Raw genomic sequence first — 23181 nt, forward strand, 5'->3', positions numbered from 1 at the left:
CAGAGTACACTGACTGAATCAGCATTACTGGTGGAAACCTAACGGTGTTAACACAAACCAGTAGTTTGTTGAAGTAGGTCAGTTTAATCTGTATTAAGGACATATATTAATAAAAATATACGCAGAGTACTAAATTAAGTTGAAATAAAAAATGGGTAATCAAACCAGTAAACCCTCCCCCAGAGGTGCCGAAGGTGATGAAAAATATATGGTTGGCAAATTTCCTGGTTGTCTACGTTATATGTCAAAGTGGCAGAAGAAGTTTGGTGTTGACAAAAAGTTGAAAGTTGATCAGACATGCTGAGAGAGTGGTAAATGAGAAAGAAGGAAATTCAGATGTGTTTTACACCGATGGTTTGGAATCCAGCAGCTCCACTGTTTTCTTCCGCGGCAGCCAGAGAGATGGCGGTCGAGGCAAAAACAGAGGGAGGGGAAGAGGCCAAAGGCCCTTCCAGTCTGGATCTGATAGAAATTCTGACGAATGCTGGAACTGTGGAGAACAGGGACATTGGTCCAGAAATTGTCCAAAGAAAAAACAAGATGATCACAAAGGAGGAAGAGGAGACAGAGGAAGGTCTAACTCCTGACTAGACATGAAAACCTCTGACTCCTCTAATCCTACAGATGAGATGGTTGTTGATGTCCATGCAGCTTGGGACGTTTTGAATGCACTCAAAGAGAAACCCTATATAGTGTTGAAAATAAATGGTAAACCTACAGAGTTTCTATGTGACAGTGGTGCATGCAAAACAGTTCTTAAAACACATGTCCCAGGTTTAAAACAGTCTCAAAATAGCATTTGGGTTAAATCAGCAGATGGGCAAACACACAAAGAGTATTTTTCTAAAGCTTTGACTGTTGCAGATGAAGAAGCTAAACTCACTATCTCAGCCTCTGTAGTGATTTCACCAAAATGCCCCGTTAACCTGTTGGGAAGAGACTTGATGACCCGGCTGGGCATCGCCATCGTCCCAATTAAAAACAGAATGAAGGCTTGCAGAGTCAGAGATGTTGACGTTTATGCATCCTGCACAGATGACAACAGTGTGTATTGTTCATATGATTTGAGCCCAAAGTTTGATTCTCACCTTCCTAGCAGAATGCTACGAGAAGCACGTGAACAACTACTAAATCCAGAGACAGAAATGACGCATAGTCAATTACATGTCACCATGAATGTTTTGACTGATCCCCATGACACATACGTCAAAGAATTTGCCAAAATGTCTCCTGTTGTAGTGGGATTGCTTCACATGTACACTGACCGAAGGTCATTTGCTGCTGTGACTGTACTCCTCCCTGTGGATCGAGCATCCAGCTACAAGTTATCAACTACCCCTCATATCTCTCTGTTCAAGCCTGAGAACATAACTTGGACAGATGCTGGCCTGAGAACAAAAATGGCAGCAGTTGCAAATGATTATGAGAGCAGTGACGAAAACTGGAGTTACAGTCCAAGCTGTGACATGTGGAGACAACCTTTCGGTGGTGCAGCAACGTGCGAAGCACAAGTGCACCCCCTCCCATGACAAACTGACGTTTTTCTAACTGCCAAAGAAGAAGCTGAATTGGCAGAGATCCCAGAAAAACTGTGGTCAAAGGGTCCTTCTGATGTTGGACTTTTAACATCCATACCTCCAGTACAAATTAAACCTCGATCAGACTGGAGGCCCAGAGTAAAACAATACCCTCTGAAACATGAGGCAGTGAAGGGCATCTCACCAGTGGTAACAGACCTTAACAAAGGGGAAATAATCAGACCATGCCCAGATTCCCCATGTAATACACCAATCTTTCCAGTGCAAAAAGCAAATGGTAAAGACTGGCGTATGATTCAAGATCTACGTGCTGTAAATGAAGCAGTTGAAACAAGAGCTCCAAATGTACCTGATCCACACACATTGTTGAACTCTCTAAAGCCTGATAAAAAGTTCTTTACTGTAGTTGACCTCAGTAACGCCTTTTTCTCAGTCCCAATTCACCCAGACTCTCAGTTCTGGTTTGCATTCACATATGAGGGTCAAGGATACACCTACACCAGATTGCCACAAGGGTTTGCTGACAGCCCCACTATCTTTACCCAAGCAATAATGGCCTGTTTGGCAGATTTTCACATGCCCGAGCGAAGCCAGTTGCTTGTGTATGTGGATGACATTTTGGTGGCATCAGAAACAGAGGAAGCATGCAGAGAAGACTCTCTTGCCCTGTTGCAGCACCTCTGCAAAACTGGAAACAAAGTATCAAAAGATAAGCTCCAGTGGGTGAGAAAAGAGGTGAACTATTTGGGCCACACACTGTCAGCCGCAGGCAGGCAGATACAAACAGCTAGAAAACAAACTATAGCTGACGTGCCTAAACCAGAGACAAAGAAACAAATGATGTCCTTCCTAGGACTTTGCAACTACTGCAGAGCGTGGATTCCACATTATGCAGAAAAAACTCACAAGTTGCAGAATCTCATTTACGGTGTCCCCATGACAATGTCTGATAAAATCAAGTGGACCCCTGAAACTGAGACAGCATTTGTAGTTTTAAAACAAGCTTTGATGGAAACCACAACTCTCGTGTTACCAGACTACAGTAAAACCTTCGTTCAGACAGTGGACTGCAAAAATGGCTACATGACTTCAGTGTTGTTGCAGAATCATGGTGGCAGACTGAAACCTGTAGCTTTCTACTCAAAAAAGTTGGACCCAGTGGCCCAAGCTTTACCTGAGTGCGTCCAAGCTGTTTGTGCAGCTGCTCTTGCAGTCACCCAATCAGCAGATGTCGTGTTGTTTCATAAAATGGAACTTCTGGTCCCACATGCGGTGGACGTGCTGTTGTTGCAAAGCAAAATGAATTTCCTTTCACCAGCCAGACATCTATCATACACAGCCACACTGCTGTCTCAGCCCCATCTGGTGGTGAAAAGATGTACTGTCTTAAACCCTGCAACATTGATTCCATTACCTGAAGATGGTACACCACACAACTGTCTGGAAACAACAGAACATTTGCAGTTACCAAGACCAGACCTCAGTGATACACCTCTCACTGAAAAATGGTTTGTTGATGGGTCATGTTCCAAAGACCCACAAGGTAACAATCGAAGTGGCTATGCAATAGTCCAACTGCCCTCCAGAGTGGTAGAGGCAGCCAAACTCCCTAGCCAAATGTCAGCACAAGCTGCTGAGCTTATTGCACTGACTAGAGCATGCAAATTAGCAGAAGGACATGAGGTAACAATCTACACTGACAGCCAATATGCTTTCTCAACCTTGTTTTATTTTGCAAAACAATGGGAACGCAGAGGCATGACAACATCTACAGGTAAACCTGTAACACATGCCTCCCTTCTGACTGATCTCCTTCAAGCTATACAGTTGCCAGCCAAATTAGCAGTGTGCAAGTGTGCTGCACACACTACAGGCAAAGATGAAGTCTCCAATGGCAACAGATTTGCAGACCAAGTAGCAAAAGAAGCAGCTACAGGAAAACATGGACATGACAAATTTTTATCATACACCGATGATAAACAACTTATTGACCAAACTGTACTAACAGATATGCAACAAAATGCATCAGTACAAGAAAAACAGATGTGGGCCACAAAAGGTGCCACACAAAACTCTGATGGGATTTTTCAAGTGAATGAAAAACCAGTTCTGCCTAAATCTCTTTTCAAAGCAGCAGCAATTGTGACACATGGGCCTTGCCATGTGTCAACAGGAGGGATGAGTGCTATCATACAACAACACTTTACAACGTACGGATTAAATTCCTACTTAAAAAATTTTTGTAAAGCATGTCTTGTGTGTGTGAAGCATAACCCCCAAGGAAACATGAGACCAAAAAGAGGCTCTTTTCCAAAACCCTCTTACCCGTTTCAAACAATGCACATGGACTTCATTGAACTTACACAAAGTGGACCTCACAAGTACTGTTTAGTGATGGTCGATGCTTTTTCCAAATGGGTTGAGATAGTTCCATCAAAGCTAGCTGATGCACTAGCAGTAGCTAAGGCTATTTGCAAAACTATCATCCCAGCCCACGGCATCCCACAAACCATTTACAGTGACAATGGGCCACACTTTGTGAACAAAGTAGTTCAGAAAATGGCAGAGCATTTGGGAATGGATTTGAAAAATCATTGTGCCTACCACCCTCAAAGTGCAGGCCTTGTGGAAAGAACAAACGGCACTATCAAAAGCAGATTGAAAAAGTGCATGGAAACTACTGGCCGTCCCTGGCCAGAATGCTTGGACCTGGTGAAACTCTATATGAGAATCACTCCCACATCAGAAGGATTAACTCCGTTTGAGATAGTCCATGGGAGACCATATAGGTTACCAGTGTTTTCATCAGACTTACAGAAAGCAGACGAAGAACAGACTCTGGCAGATTATATGATCAGGACACTAAACCAGAAAGACGTGTCCAATGCAAATTTACTGCCTTCTGATTCCTCTCTTCCACAGGTTGACAGTCCCATCAAAGCAGGTGACTGGGTGTACATCAAAGTCATCAAAAGGAAGAACTGGGCCAGCCCACGGTGGGAAGGACCATACCAAGTGCTCCTGACCACACCCACTGCAGTGAAGATTGCTGAAAGGCCCAGCTGGATCCACCTCAGCCACTGTAAGTTACAGAGAGTGTTGGACCCCTAATTTCAGAGTGGTGGGGAAGCCTGACTACAAAGGGACCTCATTGTTTAGAGTGAGGTGTCTCAACGTCAGTGAAGAAACCAACTGATCCTCACTCTGATAGGCCGAGGGTGCACCTGCATCTCTGATAACTGAGCAGCAATGGGAACACAAAAGGTGTTACTCAGCTGCGCTGCGGCTGTAGCGTGTGTATTGTCTGTGTTCATCCTAGGTGTCCAAAGTGATCCCAAACCAAACCGGGAAAAGAGATGGACCCATGATGTGGACTACAAGGACTGGACATGGGACCCGAAACACCTATTCGACACAAATACCTGGTACAGGTATGTGAAATCCACAGTGGGACGGTTGGACAGAACTGAGGGATGTTATGTGTGTTCCAAACTTCCCCCTTCCTCTACACAGACCCATCTCGCAGCCAAATGGATGAATAAAACTGAAGCGAAATATATGGCCTCAATGGCAGGTATTGGGTTTCAACATGGCAATATTGTGATCAATAACTCTGATCCCCACTGAGGAGTGGAAAACGGGACATGCAGTACATTGTTCTGGGCTAACATGAACATCACAATCAGAGGAGAACCCACACCACAGGTAGCATATCTCCACATTCCCCAAGGGCAGCACTTCACTTGCTTCACTCAAGGAAATGAGACGCATCTGTGCAAAAGCAAGGGCTGCCCACAGGGAGGAGCCTGGATGGGAGCTCTAAACATCACTTCTGAGTGCCAAGACGGAATTGCCACAGCAACTGGAGAAGGCTCCCCAACCAACATGTCTGCACCATCGAACGGGACGTACCTCATCCAGAACGGGTGGTGGTTATGCGGACATAATGTATATCCGATGTTGCCCATCAACTGGACGGGAGTCTGTGCACCGGTGTGGGTCACCGACCACACCTATAAGATCTACCGTGGCCAATTACCCTCCCTTCATAAGCGACAACAGAGAAGTGTTGCAATCTTCAAACCACACAATCCTATCTGGGGCTCAGATGTCCCATACGAACATAAGGTTTGGAGCACAGGCTCAAAAGTTATACATTCCCTCTTCCCTTGGGATGGTATTGGAAAACATGCACTGTATATTGAAACTCTGAATTATCGCTTCCAGTCTTTTGTCAACTTTTCTTTGCAGGTAGAAAATGGCCAGAATCGTGAACTCCAAGCCACACGGCTGATGGTTCTCCAGAACAGAATGGCTCTGGACTTGCTCACCGCAGCACAAGGTGGTGTGTGTCACATTATAGGTACTTCTTGTTAGAGTTTTTAATTGTTATCTCATGATATACCCTGTTTTACAATTATATTCCTGTGCTTTAATTGCACTTATATGCTATACCATAAAAATCATATGTGTGATGTATGGATCTTATACTACATTAGTTCTAATCATGTGATGATGAAATGTGTGTGTGAGTATGAACAAAGGGAGATGCTTCAGGACAGAGCCTTCCGGAGGTCAACTGAGTTTAACTGAGTTCAAACTACAACGCACCATGCCTGATTCAAACTAGTTTGTAGATGTATCTCTTTGAATGATTATCGTCAAGGTCTCACACTCTGTCTAACATTTAGGTATGGAGACACATCTGTAACTTCAGAGTCACACGCTCTGAAATTTCTATGCAGCCTTTTGTTTTGTAAAACTCTTCCCCTTTTCTAATCTTTGAATAAAACCAGACTGCTGCAAGGAGAGAGTCGGAGATTGTTGTAGGTTGCTTAGACACATACACCTGTGGCTGAAGCAGCGACGGCTCTCCCCTTTTGCAAAAGCTGAACTTTATATTGATCTCTTGTGTGGTTCTTTCTGTTTAAGGTGGGACTTCGTTAGTAAGAACGAAAAACCCCATCAACTTGGTGCCGTGACCCGGATCCCAACATACCTGACCGCTGGCGGACGGAGGACGACGCGCTGAAATCCGTGCACGGCCAGTGTCGACAGGACCTGGAAAGAAAGTCCTGGGGGGTAAATTCTTCGCTGGGCCAGCGTCATAGGTCCGACTTCGTCTGCCAACGGTGGATTGACGGGATCCGGACGGAGCGAAACGAACCAACAGAGAAGTAAGTGAAAAGCGCTGTGTTACGGGTCAGAGGCTCTGTAAGAAGAGAGGCCTTGAGTCCCAAAGAGTACAGGGTCAGAGGCTAAAAACCTTGAGTCCCAGAAAGTAAAGGGTCAGAGGCTCTGTATGCAGAGGCCTTGAGTCCCAAGAGAGAGAGACTGCTGCAGAAGTCTGCTCTTTGTCAGAAGTAGTTCCTTGTCGAAGGTTTGCTTCTGAGTAGCAGGGAAAGAATTTGTGCTTTGTGCTGTACAAAATACTTGCTGCTGTGTAAATACGAGTGAATGAGAGTGTGAATGACAGAGTACACTGACTGAATCAGCATTACTGGTGGAAACCTAACGGTGTTAACACAAACCAGTAGTTTGTTGAAGTAGGTCAGTTTAATCTGTATTAAGGACATATATTAATAAAAATATACGCAGAGTACTAAATTAAGTTGAAATAAAAAATGGGTAATCAAACCAGTAAACCCTCCCCCAGAGGTGCCGAAGGTGATGAAAAATATATGGTTGGCAAATTTCCTGGTTGTCTACGTTATATGTCAAAGTGGCAGAAGAAGTTTGGTGTTGACAAAAAGTTGAAAGTTGATCAGACATGCTGAGAGAGTGGTAAATGAGAAAGAAGGAAATTCAGATGTGTTTTACACCGATGGTTTGGAATCCAGCAGCTCCACTGTTTTCTTCCGCGGCAGCCAGAGAGATGGCGGTCGAGGCAAAAACAGAGGGAGGGGAAGAGGCCAAAGGCCCTTCCAGTCTGGATCTGATAGAAATTCTGACGAATGCTGGAACTGTGGAGAACAGGGACATTGGTCCAGAAATTGTCCAAAGAAAAAACAAGATGATCACAAAGGAGGAAGAGGAGACAGAGGAAGGTCTAACTCCTGACTAGACATGAAAACCTCTGACTCCTCTAATCCTACAGATGAGATGGTTGTTGATGTCCATGCAGCTTGGGACGTTTTGAATGCACTCAAAGAGAAACCCTATATAGTGTTGAAAATAAATGGTAAACCTACAGAGTTTCTATGTGACAGTGGTGCATGCAAAACAGTTCTTAAAACACATGTCCCAGGTTTAAAACAGTCTCAAAATAGCATTTGGGTTAAATCAGCAGATGGGCAAACACACAAAGAGTATTTTTCTAAAGCTTTGACTGTTGCAGATGAAGAAGCTAAACTCACTATCTCAGCCTCTGTAGTGATTTCACCAAAATGCCCCGTTAACCTGTTGGGAAGAGACTTGATGACCCGGCTGGGCATCGCCATCGTCCCAATTAAAAACAGAATGAAGGCTTGCAGAGTCAGAGATGTTGACGTTTATGCATCCTGCACAGATGACAACAGTGTGTATTGTTCATATGATTTGAGCCCAAAGTTTGATTCTCACCTTCCTAGCAGAATGCTACGAGAAGCACGTGAACAACTACTAAATCCAGAGACAGAAATGACGCATAGTCAATTACATGTCACCATGAATGTTTTGACTGATCCCCATGACACATACGTCAAAGAATTTGCCAAAATGTCTCCTGTTGTAGTGGGATTGCTTCACATGTACACTGACCGAAGGTCATTTGCTGCTGTGACTGTACTCCTCCCTGTGGATCGAGCATCCAGCTACAAGTTATCAACTACCCCTCATATCTCTCTGTTCAAGCCTGAGAACATAACTTGGACAGATGCTGGCCTGAGAACAAAAATGGCAGCAGTTGCAAATGATTATGAGAGCAGTGACGAAAACTGGAGTTACAGTCCAAGCTGTGACATGTGGAGACAACCTTTCGGTGGTGCAGCAACGTGCGAAGCACAAGTGCACCCCCTCCCATGACAAACTGACGTTTTTCTAACTGCCAAAGAAGAAGCTGAATTGGCAGAGATCCCAGAAAAACTGTGGTCAAAGGGTCCTTCTGATGTTGGACTTTTAACATCCATACCTCCAGTACAAATTAAACCTCGATCAGACTGGAGGCCCAGAGTAAAACAATACCCTCTGAAACATGAGGCAGTGAAGGGCATCTCACCAGTGGTAACAGACCTTAACAAAGGGGAAATAATCAGACCATGCCCAGATTCCCCATGTAATACACCAATCTTTCCAGTGCAAAAAGCAAATGGTAAAGACTGGCGTATGATTCAAGATCTACGTGCTGTAAATGAAGCAGTTGAAACAAGAGCTCCAAATGTACCTGATCCACACACATTGTTGAACTCTCTAAAGCCTGATAAAAAGTTCTTTACTGTAGTTGACCTCAGTAACGCCTTTTTCTCAGTCCCAATTCACCCAGACTCTCAGTTCTGGTTTGCATTCACATATGAGGGTCAAGGATACACCTACACCAGATTGCCACAAGGGTTTGCTGACAGCCCCACTATCTTTACCCAAGCAATAATGGCCTGTTTGGCAGATTTTCACATGCCCGAGCGAAGCCAGTTGCTTGTGTATGTGGATGACATTTTGGTGGCATCAGAAACAGAGGAAGCATGCAGAGAAGACTCTCTTGCCCTGTTGCAGCACCTCTGCAAAACTGGAAACAAAGTATCAAAAGATAAGCTCCAGTGGGTGAGAAAAGAGGTGAACTATTTGGGCCACACACTGTCAGCCGCAGGCAGGCAGATACAAACAGCTAGAAAACAAACTATAGCTGACGTGCCTAAACCAGAGACAAAGAAACAAATGATGTCCTTCCTAGGACTTTGCAACTACTGCAGAGCGTGGATTCCACATTATGCAGAAAAAACTCACAAGTTGCAGAATCTCATTTACGGTGTCCCCATGACAATGTCTGATAAAATCAAGTGGACCCCTGAAACTGAGACAGCATTTGTAGTTTTAAAACAAGCTTTGATGGAAACCACAACTCTCGTGTTACCAGACTACAGTAAAACCTTCGTTCAGACAGTGGACTGCAAAAATGGCTACATGACTTCAGTGTTGTTGCAGAATCATGGTGGCAGATTGAAACCTGTAGCTTTCTACTCAAAAAAGTTGGACCCAGTGGCCCAAGCTTTACCTGAGTGCGTCCAAGCTGTTTGTGCAGCTGCTCTTGCAGTCACCCAATCAGCAGATGTCGTGTTGTTTCATAAAATGGAACTTCTGGTCCCACATGCGGTGGACGTGCTGTTGTTGCAAAGCAAAATGAATTTCCTTTCACCAGCCAGACATCTATCATACACAGCCACACTGCTGTCTCAGCCCCATCTGGTGGTGAAAAGATGTACTGTCTTAAACCCTGCAACATTGATTCCATTACCTGAAGATGGTACACCACACAACTGTCTGGAAACAACAGAACATTTGCAGTTACCAAGACCAGACCTCAGTGATACACCTCTCACTGAAAAATGGTTTGTTGATGGGTCATGTTCCAAAGACCCACAAGGTAACAATCGAAGTGGCTATGCAATAGTCCAACTGCCCTCCAGAGTGGTAGAGGCAGCCAAACTCCCTAGCCAAATGTCAGCACAAGCTGCTGAGCTTATTGCACTGACTAGAGCATGCAAATTAGCAGAAGGACATGAGGTAACAATCTACACTGACAGCCAATATGCTTTCTCAACCTTGTTTTATTTTGCAAAACAATGGGAACGCAGAGGCATGACAACATCTACAGGTAAACCTGTAACACATGCCTCCCTTCTGACTGATCTCCTTCAAGCTATACAGTTGCCAGCCAAATTAGCAGTGTGCAAGTGTGCTGCACACACTACAGGCAAAGATGAAGTCTCCAATGGCAACAGATTTGCAGACCAAGTAGCAAAAGAAGCAGCTACAGGAAAACATGGACATGACAAATTTTTATCATACACCGATGATAAACAACTTATTGACCAAACTGTACTAACAGATATGCAACAAAATGCATCAGTACAAGAAAAACAGATGTGGGCCACAAAAGGTGCCACACAAAACTCTGATGGGATTTTTCAAGTGAATGAAAAACCAGTTCTGCCTAAATCTCTTTTCAAAGCAGCAGCAATTGTGACACATGGGCCTTGCCATGTGTCAACAGGAGGGATGAGTGCTATCATACAACAACACTTTACAACGTACGGATTAAATTCCTACTTAAAAAATTTTTGTAAAGCATGTCTTGTGTGTGTGAAGCATAACCCCCAAGGAAACATGAGACCAAAAAGAGGCTCTTTTCCAAAACCCTCTTACCCGTTTCAAACAATGCACATGGACTTCATTGAACTTACACAAAGTGGACCTCACAAGTACTGTTTAGTGATGGTCGATGCTTTTTCCAAATGGGTTGAGATAGTTCCATCAAAGCTAGCTGATGCACTAGCAGTAGCTAAGGCTATTTGCAAAACTATCATCCCAGCCCATGGCATCCCACAAACCATTTACAGTGACAATGGGCCACACTTTGTGAACAAAGTAGTTCAGAAAATGGCAGAGCATTTGGGAATGGATTTGAAAAATCATTGTGCCTACCACCCTCAAAGTGCAGGCCTTGTGGAAAGAACAAACGGCACTATCAAAAGCAGATTGAAAAAGTGCATGGAAACTACTGGCCGTCCCTGGCCAGAATGCTTGGACCTGGTGAAACTCTATATGAGAATCACTCCCACATCAGAAGGATTAACTCCGTTTGAGATAGTCCATGGGAGACCATATAGGTTACCAGTGTTTTCATCAGACTTACAGAAAGCAGACGAAGAACAGACTCTGGCAGATTATATGATCAGGACACTAAACCAGAAAGACGTGTCCAATGCAAATTTACTGCCTTCTGATTCCTCTCTTCCACAGGTTGACAGTCCCATCAAAGCAGGTGACTGGGTGTACATCAAAGTCATCAAAAGGAAGAACTGGGCCAGCCCACGGTGGGAAGGACCATACCAAGTGCTCCTGACCACACCCACTGCAGTGAAGATTGCTGAAAGGCCCAGCTGGATCCACCTCAGCCACTGTAAGTTACAGAGAGTGTTGGACCCCTAATTTCAGAGTGGTGGGGAAGCCTGACTACAAAGGGACCTCATTGTTTAGAGTGAGGTGTCTCAACGTCAGTGAAGAAACCAACTGATCCTCACTCTGATAGGCCGAGGGTGCACCTGCATCTCTGATAACTGAGCAGCAATGGGAACACAAAAGGTGTTACTCAGCTGCGCTGCGGCTGTAGCGTGTGTATTGTCTGTGTTCATCCTAGGTGTCCAAAGTGATCCCAAACCAAACCGGGAAAAGAGATGGACCCATGATGTGGACTACAAGGACTGGACATGGGACCCGAAACACCTATTCGACACAAATACCTGGTACAGGTATGTGAAATCCACAGTGGGACGGTTGGACAGAACTGAGGGATGTTATGTGTGTTCCAAACTTCCCCCTTCCTCTACACAGACCCATCTCGCAGCCAAATGGATGAATAAAACTGAAGCGAAATATATGGCCTCAATGGCAGGTATTGGGTTTCAACATGGCAATATTGTGATCAATAACTCTGATCCCCACTGAGGAGTGGAAAACGGGACATGCAGTACATTGTTCTGGGCTAACATGAACATCACAATCAGAGGAGAACCCACACCACAGGTAGCATATCTCCACATTCCCCAAGGGCAGCACTTCACTTGCTTCACTCAAGGAAATGAGACGCATCTGTGCAAAAGCAAGGGCTGCCCACAGGGAGGAGCCTGGATGGGAGCTCTAAACATCACTTCTGAGTGCCAAGACGGAATTGCCACAGCAACTGGAGAAGGCTCCCCAACCAACATGTCTGCACCATCGAATGGGACGTACCTCATCCAGAACGGGTGGTGGTTATGCGGACATAATGTATATCCGATGTTGCCCATCAACTGGACGGGAGTCTGTGCACCGGTGTGGGTCACCGACCACACCTATAAGATCTACCGTGGCCAATTACCCTCCCTTCATAAGCGACAACAGAGAAGTGTTGCAATCTTCAAACCACACAATCCTATCTGGGGCTCAGATGTCCCATACGAACATAAGGTTTGGAGCACAGGCTCAAAAGTTATACATTCCCTCTTCCCTTGGGATGGTATTGGAAAACATGCACTGTATATTGAAACTCTGAATTATCGCTTCCAGTCTTTTGTCAACTTTTCTTTGCAGGTAGAAAATGGCCAGAATCGTGAACTCCAAGCCACACGGCTGATGGTTCTCCAGAACAGAATGGCTCTGGACTTGCTCACCGCAGCACAAGGTGGTGTGTGTCACATTATAGGTACTTCTTGTTAGAGTTTTTAATTGTTATCTCATGATATACCCTGTTTTACAATTATATTCCTGTGCTTTAATTGCACTTATATGCTATACCATAAAAATCATATGTGTGATGTATGGATCTTATACTACATTAGTTCTAATCATGTGATGATGAAATGTGTGTGTGAGTATGAACAAAGGGAGATGCTTCAGGACAGAGCCTTCCGGAGGTCAACTGAGTTTAACTGAGTTCAAACTACAACGCACCATGCCTGATTCAAACTAGTTTGTAGATGTATCTCTTTGAATGATTATCGTCAAGGTCTCACACTCTGTCTAACATTTAGGTATGGAGACACATCTGTAACTTCAGAGTCACACGCTCTGAAATTTCTATGCAGCCTTTTGTTTTGTAAAACTCTTCCCCTTTTCTAATCTTTGAATAAAACCAGACTGCTGCAAGGAGAGAGTCGGAGATTGTTGTAGGTTGCTTAGACACATACACCTGTGGCTGAAGCAGCGACGGCTCTCCCCTTTTGCAAAAGCTGAACTTTATATTGAGCTCTTGTGTGGTTCTTTCTGTTTAAGGTGGGACTTCGTTAGTAAGAACGAAAAACCCCATCACAGAACATTACCGTGAAACAGAAACAAAACATTACCGTGGACCAGAGACAGAACATTACCGTGAAACGGAAACAGAACATTATCGTGGACCAGAAACGGAACATTATCATGGACCAGAGACAGAACATTACCGTGAAACCGAAACAGAACATTATCGTGGACCAGAAACGGAACATTACCGTGAAACAGAAACACAAAATTATCGTGGACCAGAAACGGAACATTACCGTGAAACATAAACAGAATATAATCGTGGACCAAAGACGGAACATTATCGTGGACCAGAGACGGAACATTACCGTGAAACCGAACGTTATCGTGGACCAGACACAGAACATTACCGTCGACCAGAGACAGAACATTACCGTGAAACCGAACATTATGGTGGACCAGAAACGGAACATTACCGTGAAACAGAAACACAAAATTATGGTGGACCACAAACGGAACATTACCGTGATACAGAAACAGAACATTACCGTGAAACCGAAACAGAACATTATCGTGGACCAGAGACGGAACATTACCGTGAAACCGAACATTACCGTGGACCAGAGACAGAACATTACCGTGGACCAGAGACAAAACATTACTGTGGACCAGAGATCGAACTTTATCGTGGACCAGAGACAGAACATTACCATGGACCAGAGACAGAACATTACCGTGAAACAGAAACACAACATTATCGTGGACCAGAAACGGAACATTACCGTGAAACCGAAACAGAACATTATCGTGGACCAGAAACGGAACATTACCGTGAAACAGAAACAGAACATTATCGTGGACCAGAAACGGAACATTACCGTGAAACAGAACATTATCATGGACCAGAAACGGAACATTACCGTGAAACAGAAACAGAACATTATCGTGGACCAGAAACGGAACATTACCGTGAAACCGAAACAGAACATTATCGTGGACCAGAACCGGAACATTATCGTGGACCAGAGACAGAACATTATCGTGGATCAGAGACAGAACATTATCGTGGACCAGAGACGGAACATTATCGTGGACCAGAGACAGAACATTACCGTGAAACCTAAACAGAACATTATCGTGGACCAGAAACGGAACATTATCGTGAAACCAAACATTATCGTGGACCAGAAACACAACATTATCGTGGACCAGAAACGGAACATTACCGTGAAACAGAAACACAACATTATCGTGGACCAGAGACGGAACATTACCGTGAAACCGAACATTATCGTGGACCAGAAACAGAACATTACCGTGAAACCGAAACAGAACATTATCGTGGACCAGAGACGCAACATTACCGTGAAACCGAACATTATCTTGGACCAGAGATCGAACATTACCGTGGACCAGAGACAGAACATTACCGTGGACCAGAGACAGAACATTACCGTGGACCAGAGACAGAACATTACCGTGGACAAGAGACAGAACATTACTGTGGACCAGAGATCGAACTTTATCGTGGACCAGAGACAGAACATTACCATGGACCAGAGACAGAACATTACCGTGAAACAGAACATTATCATGGACCAGAAACGGAACATTACCGTGAAACAGAAACAGAACATTATCGTGGACCAGAAACGGAACATTACCGTGAAACCGAAACAGAACATTATCGTGGACCAGAAACGGAACATTACCGTGGACCAGAGACAGAACATTACCATGGACCAGAGACAGAACATTACCGTGAAACAGAACATTACCATGAACCAGAAACGGAACATTACCGTGAAACAGAAACACAACATTATCGTGGACCAGAAACGGAACATTACCGTGAAACCGAAACAAAACATTATCGTGGACCAGAAACGGAATATTACCGTGGACCAGAGACAGAACATTACCTTGAAACCAAAACAGAACATTATCGTGGACCAGAAACGGAACATTATCGTGGACCAGAAACGGAACATTATCGTGGACCAGAGACAGAACATTATCGTGGATCAGAGACAGAACATTATCGTGGATCAGAGACAAAACATTACCGTGGACCAGAGACAGAACATTACTGTGGACCAGAGACCGAACTTTACCTTGAAACCGAACATTACCGAGGACCAGAGACAGAACATTACCATGGACCAGAGACAGAACATTACCGTGAAACAGAACATTATCATGGACCAGAAACGGAACATTACTGTGAAACAGAAACAGAACATTATCGTGGACCAGAAACGGAACATTACCGTGAAACCGAAACAGAACTTTATCGTGGACCAGAAACGGAACATTACCGTGGACCAGAGACAGAAAATTACCTTGAAACCAAAACAGAACATTATCATGGACCAGAAACGGAACATTATCGTGGACCAGAGACAGAACATTACCGTGAAACCGAAACAGAACATTATCGTGGACCAGAAACGGAACATTATCGTGGACCAGAGACAGAACATTATCGTGGACCAGAGACAGAACATTACCGTGAAACCTAAACAGAGCATTATCGTTGACCAGAAATGGAACATTATCGTGAAACCTAACATTATCGTGGACCAGAAACGGAACATTATCGTGGACCAGAAACAGAACATTATCGTGGACCAGAAACGGAATATTACCGTGGACCAGAGACAGAACATTACCTTGAAACCAAAACAGAACATTATCGTGGACCAGAAACGGAACATTATCGTGGACCAGAAACGGAACATTATCGTGAAACCGAACATTATCGTGGACCAGAAACACAACATTATCGTGGACCAGAAACGGAACATTACCATGAAACAGAAACACAACATTATCGTGGACCAGAGATGGAACATAACCGTGAAACCGAACATTATCGTGGACCAGAGATCGAACTTTATCGTGGACCAGAGACAGAACATTACTGTGGACCAGAGACCGAACATTACCGCGAAACGGAAACAGAACATTACCGTGAAACTGAAACAGAACATTATCGTGGACCAGAAACGGAACATTATCATGGACCAGAGACAGAACATTACCGTGAAACCGAAACAGAACATTATCGTGGACCAGAAACGGAACATTACCGTGAAACAGAAACACAAAATTATCGTGGACCAGAAACGGAACATTATCGTGGACCAGAAACGGAACATTACCGTGAAACAGAAACACAAAATTATCGTGGACCAGAAACGGAACATTACCGTCAAACAGAAACAGAACATTATCGTGGACCAAAGACGGAACATTACCGTGGACCAGAGACAGAACATTACCGTGAAACCGAACATCATCGTGGACCAGAAACGGAACATTACCGTGAAACAGAAACACAAAATTATCGTGGACCAGAAACGGAACATTACCGTGATACAGAAAGAGAACATTATCGTGGACTAGAGATGGAACATTACCGTGAAACCGAACATTATCGTGAACCAGAGATCGAACATTACCGTGGACCAGAGACACAATATTACCGTGGACCAGAGACAGAACATTACCGTGGACCAGAGACAGAACATTACCATGGACCAGAGACAGAACATTACCGTGGACCAGAGACAGAACATTACTGTGGACCAGAGACCGAACTTTACCTTGAAACAGAACATTATCGTGGACCAGAAACGGAACATTACCGTGAAACAGAAACACAAAATTATCGTGGACCAGAAACGGAACATTACCGTGAAACAGAAACACAACATTACCGTGGACCAGAGACAGAACATTACCGTGAAACGGAAACAGAACATTACCGTGAAACCGAAACAGAACATTATCGTGGACCAGAAACGGAACATTATCATGGACCAGAGACAGAACATTATCGTGGACCAAAGACGGAACATTATCGTGGACCAGAAACGGAACATTACCGTGAAACAGAAACACAAAATTATCGTGGACCAGAAACGGAACATTACCGTGAAACAGAAACAGAATATTATCGTGGACCAAAGACGGAACATTATCGTGGACCAGAGACGGAACATTACCGTGAAACCGAACGTTATCGTGGACCAGACACAGCACAATACCGTGGACCAGAGACAGAACATTACCGTGAAACCGAACATTATCGTGGACCAGAAACGGAACATTACCGTGAAACAGAAACACAAAATTATCGTGGACCAGAAACGGAACATTACCGTGATACAGAAACAGAACATTACCGTGAAACCGAAACAGAACATTATCGTGGACCAGAGACGCAACATTACCGTGAAACCGAACATTATCTTGGACCAGAGATCGAACATTACCGTGGACCAGAGACAGAACATTACCGTGGACCAGAGACAGAACATTACCGTGGACCAGAGACAGAACATTACCGTGGACAAGAGACAGAACATTACTGTGGACCAGAGATCGAACTTTATCGTGGACCAGAGACAGAACATTACCATGGACCAGAGACAGAACATTACCGTGAAACAGAACATTATCATGGACCAGAAACGGAACATTACCGTGAAACAGAAACAGAACATTATCGTGGACCAGAAACGGAACATTACCGTGAAACCGAAACAGAACATTATCGTGGACCAGAAACGGAACATTACCGTGGACCAGAGACAGAACATTACCATGGACCAGAGACAGAACATTACCGTGAAACAGAACATTACCATGGACCAGAAACGGAACATTACCGTGAAACTGAAACACAACATTATCGTGGACCAGAAACGGAACATTACCGTGAAACCGAAACAAAACATTATCGTGGACCAGAAACGGAATATTACCGTGGACCAGAGACAGAACATTACCTTGAAACCAAAACAGAACATTATCGTGGACCAGAAACGGAACATTATCGTGGACCAGAAACGGAACATTACCGTGAAACAGAAACACAAAATTATCGTGGACCAGAAACGGAACATTATCGTGGACCAGAAACGGAACATTACCGTGAAACAGAAACACAAAATTATCGTGGACCAGAAACGGAACATTACCGTCAAACAGAAACAGAACATTATCGTGGACCAAAGACGGAACATTACCGTGGACCAGAGACAGAACATTACCGTGAAACCGAACATCATCGTGGACCAGAAACGGAACATTACCGTGAAACAGAAACACAAAATTATCGTGGACCAGAAACGGAACATTACCGTGATACAGAAAGAGAACATTATCGTGGACTAGAGATGGAACATTACCGTGAAACCGAACATTATCGTGAACCAGAGATCGAACATTACCGTGGACCAGAGACACAATATTACCGTGGACCAGAGACAGAACATTACCGTGGACCAGAGACAGAACATTACCATGGACCAGAGACAGAACATTACCGTGGACCAGAGACAGAACATTACTGTGGACCAGAGACCGAACTTTACCTTGAAACAGAACATTATCGTGGACCAGAAACGGAACATTACCGTGAAACAGAAACACAAAATTATCGTGGACCAGAAACGGAACATTACCGTGAAACAGAAACACAACATTACCGTGGACCAGAGACAGAACATTACCGTGAAACGGAAACAGAACATTACCGTGAAACCGAAACAGAACATTATCGTGGACCAGAAACGGAACATTATCATGGACCAGAGACAGAACATTATCGTGGACCAAAGACGGAACATTATCGTGGACCAGAAACGGAACATTACCGTGAAACAGAAACACAAAATTATCGTGGACCAGAAACGGAACATTACCGTGAAACAGAAACAGAATATTATCGTGGACCAAAGACGGAACATTATCGTGGACCAGAGACGGAACATTACCGTGAAACCGAACGTTATCGTGGACCAGACACAGCACAATACCGTGGACCAGAGACAGAACATTACCGTGAAACCGAACATTATCGTGGACCAGAAACGGAACATTACCGTGAAACAGAAACACAAAATTATCGTGGACCAGAAACGGAACATTACCGTGATACAGAAACAGAACATTACCGTGAAACCGAAACAGAACATTATCGTGGACCAGAGACGCAACATTACCGTGAAACCGAACATTATCTTGGACCAGAGATCGAACATTACCGTGGACCAGAGACAGAACATTACCGTGGACCAGAGACAGAACATTACCGTGGACCAGAGACAGAACATTACCGTGGACCAGAGACAGAACATTACCGTGGACAAGAGACAGAACATTACTGTGGACCAGAGATCGAACTTTATCGTGGACCAGAGACAGAACATTACCATGGACCAGAGACAGAACATTACCGTGAAACAGAACATTATCATGGACCAGAAACGGAACATTACCGTGAAACAGAAACAGAACATTATCGTGGACCAGAAACGGAACATTACCGTGAAACCGAAACAGAACATTATCGTGGACCAGAAACGGAACATTACCGTGGACCAGAGACAGAACATTACCATGGACCAGAGACAGAACATTACCGTGAAACAGAACATTACCATGGACCAGAAACGGAACATTACCGTGAAACTGAAACACAACATTATCGTGGACCAGAAACGGAACATTACCGTGAAACCGAAACAAAACATTATCGTGGACCAGAAACGGAATATTACCGTGGACCAGAGACAGAACATTACCTTGAAACCAAAACAGAACATTATCGTGGACCAGAAACGGAACATTATCGTGGACCAGAAACGGAACATTATCGTGGACCAGAGACAGAACATTATCGTGGATCAGAGACAGAACATTATCGTGGATCAGAGACAAAACATTACCGTGGATCAGAGACAGAACATTACTGTGGACCAGAGACCGAACTTTACCTTGAAACCGAACATTACCGAGGACCAGAGACAGAACATTACCATGGACCAGAGACAGAACATTACCGTGAAACAGAACATTATCATGGACCAGAAACGGAACATTACTGTGAAACAGAAACAGAACATTATCGTGGACCAGAAACGGAACATTACCGTGAAACCGAAACAGAACATTATCGTGGACCAGAAACGGAACATTACCGTGGACCAGAGACAGAAAATTACCTTGAAACCAAAACAGAACATTATCATGGACCAGAAACGGAACATTATCGTGGACCAGAGACAGAACATTACCGTGAAACCGAAACAGAACATTATCGTGGACCAGAAACGGAACATTATCGTGGACCAGAGACAGAACATTATCGTGGACCAGAGACAGAACATTACCGTGAAACCTAAACAGAGCATTATCGTTGACCAGAAATGGAACATTATCGTGAAACCTAACATTATCGTGGACCAGAAACGGAACATTATCGTGGACCAGAAACAGAACATTATCGTGGACCAGAAACGGAATATTACCGTGGACCAGAGACAGAACATTACCTTGAAACCAAAACAGAACATTATCGTGGACCAGAAACGGAACATTATCGTGGACCAGAAACGGAACATTATCGTGAAACCGAACATTATCGTGGACTAGAGATGGAACATTACCGTGAAACCGAACATTATCGTGAACCAGAGATCGAACAATACCGTGGACCAGAGACACAATATTACCGTGGACCAGAGACAGAACATTACCGTGGACCAGAGACAGAACATTACCATGGACCAGAGACAGAACATTACCGTGGACCAGAGACAGAACATTACTGTGGACCAGAGACCGAACTTTACCTTGAAACAGAACATTATCGTGGACCAGAAACGGAACATTACCGTGAAACAGAAACACAAAATTATCGTGGACCAGAAACGGAACATTACCGTGAAACAGAAACACAACATTACCGTGGACCAGAGACAGAACATTACCGTGAAACGGAAACAGAACATTACCGTGAAACCGAAACAGAACATTATCGTGGACCAGAAACGGAACATTATCATGGACCAGAGACAGAACATTATCGTGGACCAAAGACGGAACATTATCGTGGACCAGAGACGGAACATTACCGTGAAACCGAACATTATCATGGACCAGAAACGGAACATTATCGTGAAACCGAACATTATCGTGGACCAGAGACGGAACATTACCGTGAAACAGAAACACAACATTATCGTGGACCAGAAACGGAACATTACCGTGAAACCGAAACAGAACATTATCGTGGACCAGAAACGGAATATTACCGTGGACCAGAGACAGAACATTACCTTAAAACCAAAACAGAACATTATCGTGGACCAGAAACGGAACATTATCGTGGACCAGAAACGGAACATTATCGTGAAACCGAACATTATCGTGGACCAGAAACACAACATTATCGTGGACCAGAAACGGAACATTACCGTGAAACAGAAACACAACATTATCGTGGACCAGAGATGGAACATTACCGTGAAAACGAACATTATCGTGGACCAGAGATCGAACTTTATCGTGGACCAGAGACAGAACATTACTGTGGACCAGAGACCGAACATTACCGCGAAACGGAAACAGAACATTACCGTGAAACTGAAACAGAACATTATCGTGGACCAGAAACGGAACATTATCATGGACCAGAGACAGAACATTACCGTGAAACCGAAACAGAACATTATCGTGGACCAGAAACGGAACATTACCGTGAAACAGAAACACAAAATTATCGTGGACCAGAAACGGAACATTACCGTCAAACAGAAACAGAACATTATCGTGGACCAAAGACGGAACATTACCGTGGACCATAGACAGAACATTACCGTGAAACCGAACATCATCGTGGACAAGAAACGGAACATTACCGTGAAACAGAAACACAAAATTATCCTGGACCAGAAACGGAACATTACCGTGATACAGAAACAGAACATTATCGTGGACCAGAGACGGAACATTACCGTGAAACCGAACATTATCGTGGATCAGAGATTGAACATTACCGTGGACCAGAGACACAATATTACCGTGGACAAGAGACAGAACATTACCGTGGACCAGAGACAGAACATTACCATGGACCAGAGACAGAACATTACCGTGGACCAGAGACAGAACATTACTGTGGACCAGAGACCGAACTTTACCTTGAAACAGAACATTATCGTGGACCAGAAACGGAACATTACCGTGAAACAGAAACACAAAATTATCGTGGACCAGAAACGGAACATTACCGTGAAACAGAAACACAACATTACCGTGGACCAGAGACAGAACATTACCGTGAAACGGAAACAGAACATTACCGTGAAACCGAAACAGAACATTATCGTGGACCAGAAACGGAACATTATCATGGACCAGAGACAGAACATTATCGTGGACCAAAGACGGAACATTATCGTGGACCAGAGACGGAACATTACCGTGAAACCGAACATTATCGTGGACCAGAAACGGAACATTATCGTGAAACCGAACATTATCGTGGACCAGAGACGGAACATTACCGTGAAACAGAAACAAAACATTACCGTGGACCAGAGACAGAACATTACCGTGAAACGGAAACAGAACATTACCGTGAAACTTAAACAGAACATTATCGTGGACCAGAAACGGAACATTATCATGGACCAGAGACAGAACATTACCGTGAAACCGAAACAGAACATTATCGTGGACCAGAAACGGAACATTACCGTGAAACAGAAACACAAAATTATCGTGGACCAGAAACGGAACATTACCGTCAAACAGAAACAGAACATTATCGTGGACCAAAGACGGAACATTACCGTGGACCAGAGACAGAACATTACCGTGAAACCGAACATCATCGTGGACCAGAAACGGAACATTACCGTGAAACAGAAACACA

This window comes from Leuresthes tenuis, unplaced genomic scaffold (assembly GCF_036924035.1).
Source record: "Leuresthes tenuis unplaced genomic scaffold, fLeuTen1.0.hap1 SCAF_23, whole genome shotgun sequence".
Classification (NCBI taxonomy): Eukaryota; Metazoa; Chordata; class Actinopteri; order Atheriniformes; family Atherinopsidae; genus Leuresthes; species Leuresthes tenuis.